The sequence below is a fragment of the Drosophila serrata genome, unplaced genomic scaffold (assembly GCF_035046125.1).
Source record: "Drosophila serrata isolate PLE 108 unplaced genomic scaffold, ASM3504612v1 contig_293, whole genome shotgun sequence".
Lineage (NCBI taxonomy): Eukaryota > Metazoa > Arthropoda > Insecta > Diptera > Drosophilidae > Drosophila > Drosophila serrata.
Window position 1 is genome coordinate 235,490 of NW_028257191.1, and position 9,592 is coordinate 245,081.

Below are 9,592 nucleotides of genomic sequence, written 5' to 3' on the forward strand. Positions count from 1 at the left end.
GTATTGTGCCGACGCCCCGTGTCATCCCCTTCAGAAATTGTTTGCATTATCCTTAGAAACCTCCCACTTTCCCCTTATTTGGAAGGAATCGTTTATTATCCCTCTCCACAAAAATGTAGCAAATCGGATGCAAACAATTATAGAGGAACCTCTAAGTTGTCGGTCATTCCTAAACTTTTTAAAAACATAATTACTCCTCTCTGGCAGCACCTTAGTAGATCAGTTATTTCTCCATGTCAACATGATTTTATTAAGCGAAGATCAACAACAACATATCTTTTGGTGCTCTCCTCTTATATAATAAAGAGCTTCCAAAATAATTTTGTAGACAGATGTAATCTATACTGATAAATAAATCATTTGACTCTGTTAACCGTTCTCTCGTATGGAAATTAGATTTAATGGGTTTCCCAGTTGACCTTCTTAATTGGATCTCAAGTTATCTGTTCTAATGTTTAAAGGGTTACTTCTGGGTCCCTTATTGTTCGGGTCCCTTATTGTTTACATTATTTATAAATGACCTGCCCAAAGTCTTGACTAACTCCAGAGTGCTTATGTATGTACGCGGATGACGTAAAGCTTTGCGTGCAATACAGGTACGTGGCCTACCAGTCGGATTTACAAACAGATCTTAATAATTTTTAAACATGGTGCCCTTGTCATCAGTTTGCTGATGACGTCGGGGAGTGGTCCTGAAGTCAGTAAAACTACGTCGTCTGCGTATGCTACCACACACATTCACATTCACACATTCACTGTTGAGTTATTTTAATATGTCATCTATTGTTATCAGCCCGAGCACCGAAGACAGAACTCCCCCCTGAAGTATGTTTTTCTTTACAAGATAATAACGTTTACGTTATTGAAGGCCTCTTCTATGTAATTCTCAAAGAGCAGTGCCTTTTCTATGTATCGTACAACTTCATGTAGTGCGGTCTCCGTGGATCTGCCTTTCCTGGAAGCATGCTTTGCGGCGGAAAGGCTTTTCTCCGTTTTACCGCTGATGTGGATATAAAGTATCCGTTCCAGCGGTTTTATGAGGAATGAGGTCGGCCAATCGGCCGCTAATCCTTGGCTTGTATGTGTCTTATTATTATATTATATTAAGGATTTTTACCTATGGTGTAAAAAAGAGTGTTGTGTCGAAACCCTCCATTTTCCTACCTTATAATTGCTGTGCTCCATTTGGAGAGTTATGTCTAGGACCTCTTCCCAGCCTTGAAATTCTCCCGTACTTGGAAAAATTAAGGTGGGCGTGTTGCACTTGTTAAAGATAGTGGCGTCACGACATATAATACCAACGAAAAGACTCACCCTTCTCGTTTGTTTCCTTACTTCCCCATAGGGTGTGCCTAGCGTTGGCGCCGCACCCGAGGATAAGCGTTGCCTTGGCCCTCTCAGCCCACTGCATTGCACTGATGAATGCTTCAGGAGTTGGCGGTTTGTCGTGGGCCATGTAGTCGGAGCCTATGAGTATAGTTGTTCAAACTTGGCCACAGCTAGATCTGAGTTGCTAAGTTTGGGATATAGAAGTGCGTTAAGGTTGTTTTTGATAATTATACCCGCCCTTGGCTTGCCTGTGGAGTTATATTTGTGTATCGTTTTAAGGCCATACCAAAGATTTGCCCGTCCTTAGACCATGGCTCTTGTGTTAGGCCGATGTCGATGTCCCTTTTCTCGGAGAAGGACAGCAAGATTTTCTGAAGCATGCGAGCTACGCTTTAGGTTTATCTGCACGGCAGTCGGCTTTATTTCAGGGTGGTGTTGGGGGTACCATAGTCGATGGCTAAGTCGTCCAGCAGCTTGTTGTCGTCGACTTTGTCTTCAAGAACATCGTCCGGGTCGGCTTGGAAAACCTTTATCTTGGCACCTGATCACCCGGTGCCCTCTAACCATGTCTGATGAGTCAAAGGAGGGTGTCGATCCAGATGGCTCCGATATGAATTTATCTGTTACCATCTCAGACAGTCTGTTTTCGACCTCCTTGTGTTGTGTTGTTCCGTTTTGGGAGTGCTTGCCTTAGTATTGCCCGCCGAACTCGACGGAGGTAGCGTCGCGTCGAGAGGTCCGAAGCGGATTTGTTTGTGTCCATGTTCATTAACGCCCGCGTTGCTCAGCGGCGGGCCCGAGGAGTTTTGGGCATTGAAGAAGGTCGACCGTGGCTTCGCCCCAGAGCCCCGGGAAGGCCACTTCCGACCCAGGATTGCCTGGCCTTCAGAAGGCTCCGTACGAACACAGCTGAATTTACCCCTCAGCTGTGAACCTTATAGTCAGAGGGCACAGGCTGCTTTAAACACCGGACTTGAGGGGAGGCATTTTCAAGACTCGCCCGGGTCACGGAAGTGGATGGGAGTCAGAGGAGTCTTTAAGTGTAGGAGTCTCAGGATTCTGCCGCCCACAAATTAAAATAACAATTATAAATTTACTTGTATAATACATATAAAAAAATAATGTGTAAACATTCTATAAAGTTTTTATTAAAATGTATTAATAATAATTAATTTAAATTTTATGCATTTACTAAGAAAGAAACTTTTGTCTTTAATACGCAAACTAGTCTCTCAGTTTTGAAGCTGAATGAAACTTTCCAGTTAGTCTTCTATATACTTTCACTCGTATATATGTATGTCGGAACGGGCCGGATCGGACGACTTTATCATATAGCTGCCATAGGAACTATCGAAAAATTTTTACAACAAATATAGTTGTCAGCACGGTTTTATCAAATTTGAGATATGGCTATTTTAGATTTTGTACAATTTTGTGTAAAATTTTATGAAAATTAGACTACTATATCATATAGCTGCCATAGGAACGATCGAGACAATAATACCATCAAAATTATAACCTTTTCAGTTTTTAACAGATTTTCATCAAATTTGAGATATTGCCCTTTTATATAGTTCTAGAATTTTGTTTTTAATTTTATGAAAATCGGACGACTTTATCATATAGCCCTTTTATATTATTCTAGAATTTCGATTTTAATTTTATTAAAATTGGACGACTATATCATATGATATAGCTGCCATGCATACGATCGTTAGATATAACTGTAAACTGTAAATATAACTTTAACTTTATAATATGTATAGTTGAATGAAATGAATATATAATACATGTATTACTTGATTTAGTATTTTAACATAAATATTTATAATTTAAATTGTATAAATTCCTGTTGATCGAAGTTCTTTCTGCAAGGCTATATATGTAAACTTCGGCGTGCCTTCCTTTTTTGTTTAAAATCTATTTTAGTATGTCTTGTCGGTATGCTTTGGTCGACTACCACAAATTGCATGGACATTGACTTTGATGTACATATATTTATAAACAAATTACAACGTCGATGGGAGTAAAAAGATGTGATGTGGAGTACAAGACAAGCATTTAAAATGGCTATTATATACTAAATCTCCAATACCCGCATAGTCAACGGATCTAAAGCTACAAAGTGAGCTCGATGTTTTGACCGAGAATATAAGGAAATAGGGAAATAATCCCAGTACATCTACCCACTTAGCAATACCCTCAACGAACAAACACTATATTAATTCACCTCTTCCAAAAAAGCTAACGACGTACAAGGAGAGATGCCCGAATGATTGCGCTGGACCACTGAAATATGCTTTTTGCCTGTGCGAGCACCGGCTTCGTTTTTTAATGCACTGCGTTGTATAACAATTGATTTTACTACAAACTGTGTTCAATTGAACAGAATCTTTTCTGCCCAGTTAGTAGCGTAAAAAAATATATATTTATCAGACACAATTAAATTAATATACACATCTGAAAAATCAAATTTTAAATTTACAAAAACTATAATCTCGAATGCCTTATAGAAGCATATACAAAATATGTTTTCTAATTCCGATTTTTGAATAACACCCCTTAAACTATAATGATTATATCATACATGACAAAATTCCATATATAATTGAAATACAATTTAAACAGGATGAATTTAAAACCATTCACAAAATGTAAAAACAGTGAACTCCACTGCAAACGTCATAACTAAAGTAGTCACAAAAAATAGGTATGGAAGCTATAGCAAAATTTCTAATTATAAAAGTTATAGTCTTACTTGAAACTTTATTCCTAAAACTATATAAATAAGACAACAAGTGTCTTTGAGAAAGGTACCTCGGTAGGTAGGTTACAGTGGTGAGGCCCGATACTAGGGCCTCCAAATAAAGCTAAGCTCCTCTTTGATTCACTCCCTCTGTTTGTTCTTGGTGATCCTGATCACTATCAGTACCAACCAGAGTCAGTAAGGAAACCTAGGATTGTCGAAACTTTCAGCTTTCCTATACTTTCCAGTGACTTCATCTGGTAGACACCAAAGTGGCGAAATCTGATGTGATTCAGCGCTGGGCAGAAGCAGAGCAGATGTTCCAGTGTCTCTTGCTCTGTAGCTCGTTTGTACCTAAGTGGTGCAAACAATTTAGAGAAGATCAAAGCGATTATTGTTAATGTATTAATGAAAATTTTAAGAAAAAACATGAAAGGAAGCTAACTTCGGCACGCCGAAGTTTATATACCCTTGCAGATAGAACTTCTATGAATAGAAAGCCATACAATATAAATTATATATATTTGTGTTAAAAAACAATGAAGTAATACCTGCTTTCATTTCATTCACCTATACATATTATATTTGCAGTTTTACATTCACAGATATGCATTTTTCTCCACATCTAACGATCGTTTGTACGGCACCTATATGATATAGTCGTCCGATTTTTGAAATGAAATTTGACACAAAAATTAAGACTAATATAAAATGGTCATACCTCAAATTTGATGAAAATCAGCTGAAAACTGAAAAAGTTGATTTAGTAGTCAGATTTTCATAAAATTTTATGCAAAATTGTAAAGTATAGTAAAATGGCTATATCTCAAATTTGATCCAATTCTATTGAAAACTGAAAAAGTTAAAAATTTTTTTGTAAAAATTTTCCGATAATTCCTATGGCAGCTATATGATATAGTCGTCCGATCCGGCCCGTTCCGACATATATACGAGTGAGAGTATATAGAAGGCTAACTACAAAGTTCTATTCAGATATCTTTAAAACTGAGAGACTAGTTTGCGTAGAAACGGACAGACGGACATGGCTAGATCGACTCAGCTGTTGATCCAGATCAAGAATATATATACTTTATATAGTCGGAGGTGCCTCCTTCAGTGCGTTGCAAACTTCTGACTGAAATTATAATACCCTGCAAGGGTATAAAACAACACTCACTAAAAATGGCATCCGAATTCTCCACAATAATTGTAAACCTAATAAATATAAATTGCGAATAATAAGAATTACAGCTTTTTTTACTTGAAACATAAAAATTAAACTATTCCACTTCTGACGTTATTTCGATAATAATAACTTTTTCAGTTTTTAACTGATTTTCATAAAATGTGAGATTTATGTATCTATATCTATACTATTATATAAAGAGGTAATGTAAGTTTGTTTGTTTGTTTGTATGAATTGAATAGGCTCCGAAAGTACTTGGCAGATTTGAAAAATTCTTTCACTGTTGGAAAGCTACATCATTCCTGAGTGTCATAGGCTATATTTCATTTAAAAAAAAAATAGGCATCCTTACTAAAATTAAGATAACGTAATCCAAGGTGTTAAAAAAAAAAACAAAAAACTACCTTACATCTACCGCCCTCTACAGGCAGCCAAAGCATTTCCTGTCAAACATTCAAAACATATTGAAATAAGGAATTGGAGATAAAAATTTTATTTTTTTGTTCAGGTTCAGTAAGAAACGAAGTCCTGCCACCCAAGAAGTAGAGTTTGGGTCGTCGTAAGCGTAATACAGAAGCAAAAAGACGTAAGATTACGAATATAACTGACGAAGAACGGGCCTCCATCCGAGAGACTGAGCGGCTGAGAGCAATGCAGATGCACAAGGAAGAATCAGCAGAAAGACGAGCAGATAGGCTTGAGAGAAAACGATTAAGAGTTAGACAGTCGCGTTCTGCAGCAATCGATTTGATTCACTCTCAAAATAATGAACGCGACAGGGCAAGGGTAGCTGAAGCGCGTTTACAGCTGGCAGAAGATCAGATATAACCCAACTATTGATTACAGCTCGAATCGAATGTCGTTATTGGCCGGATGCATCAGGTCTGCCTCTTAGATTGAATCAGACGAAATTTCGGTCCGAGGAATATATCCATTTGCGGGATGCTGTGATGAATGCTGCAACTCTTTTGAAGGATGGCAAAACTGCTCATTATACTTTTAAACTTCCACTATCCGTCAATCTTGAACAACAATCTACATGTTCAATACGCAAAAATTGACCTATTGGTAAATTACTACAAGAGGCATCATTGATTATGAGGGACGAATGCACGATGAGCCATAGAGCACATATAGAGGCCGTGAACAGAACCTTACAGGATCTAAGGAACTCCTCTGCAGTCATGGGCGGGATTACTTTTGTATTTGCTGGAGATTTTCGGCAGACTCTCCCCGTTATTAACAGAGGCACGCGAGCAGATATCATCAAGGCATGCTTGAAATCGTCTCCCATATGGACTACGATTGAAACGTTAAAATTAAGGACAAATATGAGAGCTCATCTTCATGGAATCACTGATAGCGATTTCCCACAGCAACTGCTAAAACTTGGGGAAGGAATTTTTCCAACTCCAAATTTAAGCGGTCATTGTGACATTCTTCTGGATGAGTCTCTAGGCCAAATACTCCATAATTTGGAAAATTTAATAGATTCTGTATACCCTGATATCGAGAATTTGCACGAAAGAGACTTCCATTGGCTGTGTTCTCGGGCTATAGTATCACCTAAGAATGATACTATCAATGAAATAAATAATCTGATTGTTCAAAAAGTCCCCGTCCAAACAAAAACATACAAATCGATCGACACTGTAACGAATATTGAAGATGCAGTCCATTATCCACAGGAATTTTTAAATTCGTTGAACCCTTCTGGACTGCCACCCCATGAATTGACGTTAAAAATCGGAATCCCAATCATGCTTTTAAGAAATTTAAACCCACCAAGCATGTGTAATGGGAGGAGGCTGCTTATTAAGGAGTTAAAGGACAATTTAATTGTAGCAACTATTATCACTGGCCCAGCAAGTGGTCAACTAGCTCATATACCGAGGATACCGATGATCCCAACTGATCTGCCAATCCCATTTAAACGGCTTCAATTTCCGGTAAAAACATCTTTCGCATTAACAATTAACAAGTCCCAAGGCCAAACCTTCGAATTATTATGGATCGATCTGCGAAATAAATGTTTTACTCATGGTCAACTGTATGTTGGTCTATCGCGAGTCGGAGCCCCTGAAAATCAATTTATTTTGCTGCCACAAAATAAAACAACATCAAATATTGTTTACAGAGAAGCACTAACAAAATAAATGTATTTTCTTTTAGGGTTATGACCTCAATAATTGAAAAAAAAAAGGATGAATATGTGTCATATTATTATTATGTATTATTACGAATGTGTTAAAATTGACAAATCTAAATGTAATGTTTAATTCCCGTGCGAAGCAGGGACGGGCCGGCTAGTAGGTAAATAAATTGAAAGCAGGCATAACTTCATTGTTTTTAACATAAATATATATAATTTGTATTGTTTTAATTTCTACTGATCGAAGTTATATCTGCAAGGGTATATAAACTTCGGCGTGCCGAAGTTAACTTCCCCTCTTTTTTTTTTAAATTTCCCAATCGTTTATATGGCAAGTATATGAAATAGTTGTAGGATACGGCCCGTTCAGACTTATATATGAATGAGAGTATATAGATTAGGTAAGGTTGAATCGGACGGCCCTTCTGAGGGGGCCAATCATAGGCCAGTATGACCCCTATTTATCCGGATGTTTTTTTTCCTTTAGGATCGCGGTTGTTTTTGCGAAGGCAAGTAGTTCACCTGGCGAACTCTTGGAGGCATCTGCTTGTGATGCCAGTACTGGGGCACCGAGGTGTTTTACTCTTGCCTGCGTAAGATCTGGCCACTTACAGATGAGATTCTCCAAGGTTTCGGTTGCCTCAGACTCATCGCATTTCCTGCCCAGCATGACTGCATGCGCGGCAGCCAGGCAGTGACTCGTAAGAATTCCACTTATAGTCTGAAGTCTTCAAGGGATATATGCTGTACGTAGTGGCTGAGTTTGTCATTGCGCTCTTTGCACGTGATTTTAGATGTTTTGCAAGTCGCAGAGTTACCTCTCCACCTGCTTTTTGCTCGTACGTCCGCCCGCCTCTTCAACTCGCTTTGGAGCGTTTTTAGAGAGACTGGGAAGTTTTCTGTTCTATCCAGAGCCAGTCCGACTTCTTCCTTTGCAAGTTCGTCTGCGATTTCGTTTCCCTCTATGCCCTGTTGACTGGGAACCCAGTAGATCCGCACTGTTGTTGTCGCGCTTAGGATATCTAGTGCGTCTCTGCTTGCTAGTACATTTTTGGAACTGACCGCTGACGATTGCATGAATCTGATTGTCGCCTGACTGTCTACGAACAAGTTTACCGCCTCACTTGGGCGGGCTATTTCTTGTGCCGCCTTCCTGATGGAAAATACTTCCGCCTGGAATATGCTGCATTGGCTTGTATTTATTTTTGGGAACATCCATAGCGGTACCTTGTATCTCTTAGTAAAGAGAATGACGTCCGTCTTATCCGCACTGATACTGAGTCCTACCTTGTCCGTCCCCTTACATATCTCCCTGAGTGTTGATTCCATGATCTAGCTAAGGGTCGATGGACAAACTACCGTGATAATTATGCTTATATCCTCAGCAAAGGCTGTTATCTTCGGGGCCTTCCTCTCGAACCCTCTGATTAGGTCGTTGACCACTAGATTCCATAGGAGGGGCGATAGGACTCCGCCTTGCGGCGTGCCTCTGTGCGCTCCTTTCACCATGGAAGCGGTGCCCCAATCTGATTGTACCCGTCTGCAACATAGTAGATTTCCTTTCCAATTGCTGATGGCGGGGTGCGTGTTAGTGATCTTTGTGTAACCTGGGAAGTGTCCGTGCATAATTGCAGTTAGGGCCTCTTCGGTGCCCTCAGTCCACTGCCCGTCGTCGCGTTTGAGCTGACTCTGTATGGTGGGTTGCTTTAAAAGCAACTTCCGTAGTCTAGCCGTTTCTGGGGACGACTCTTTGCTGGAGCAGAAGTTTCTCGAAGAGCTTCTTTGTGCCATGCGTATTTCCTTCTTGTAGTTCCTTAGCAGGGTTATGTATTCCTCGTTGATTATATCATCCTCGCCTGCTTGGCGAGTTTGAAGAATTCTCTGAGGTCATCGCGTTGGAGCGAGAGGTCCTTGTTCCACCAGGGTAGTCTGTTCCTTTTCTTGCTGCTTGAAATCGGGCATGATGCATGATATGCATCCAGTAATTCCTTTGAGGGGGTCTCTAGGGACTTTTCTATATCTTCATCGGATTTTACTGTGCCCGGACAAGTCGCGAGTTTACGAGAGATTATTTCTTTAAACTTTCCCCAGTTAGTGTTTCGGGGATTCCTAAAGACTGTTGGTTTTGGAGACTAATCGAACTCGCATTGGAACTGTATGTACATGTGGTCTGAGAAGG

At 39.5% G+C, this 9,592-nt stretch overlaps 1 long non-coding RNA gene across 1 annotated transcript; it reads left to right on the plus strand.

Annotated features, from left to right (window-relative positions):
- Positions 1–5,454: 5,454 nt before the first annotated feature.
- On the plus strand, positions 5,455–7,418 carry LOC147643067 (uncharacterized). Its single transcript, XR_015272531.1, has 2 exons — positions 5,455–6,047; positions 6,108–7,418. It is a non-coding gene; the product is annotated as an uncharacterized LOC147643067 (long non-coding RNA).
- The last annotated feature ends 2,174 nt before the right edge of the window (positions 7,419–9,592 follow it).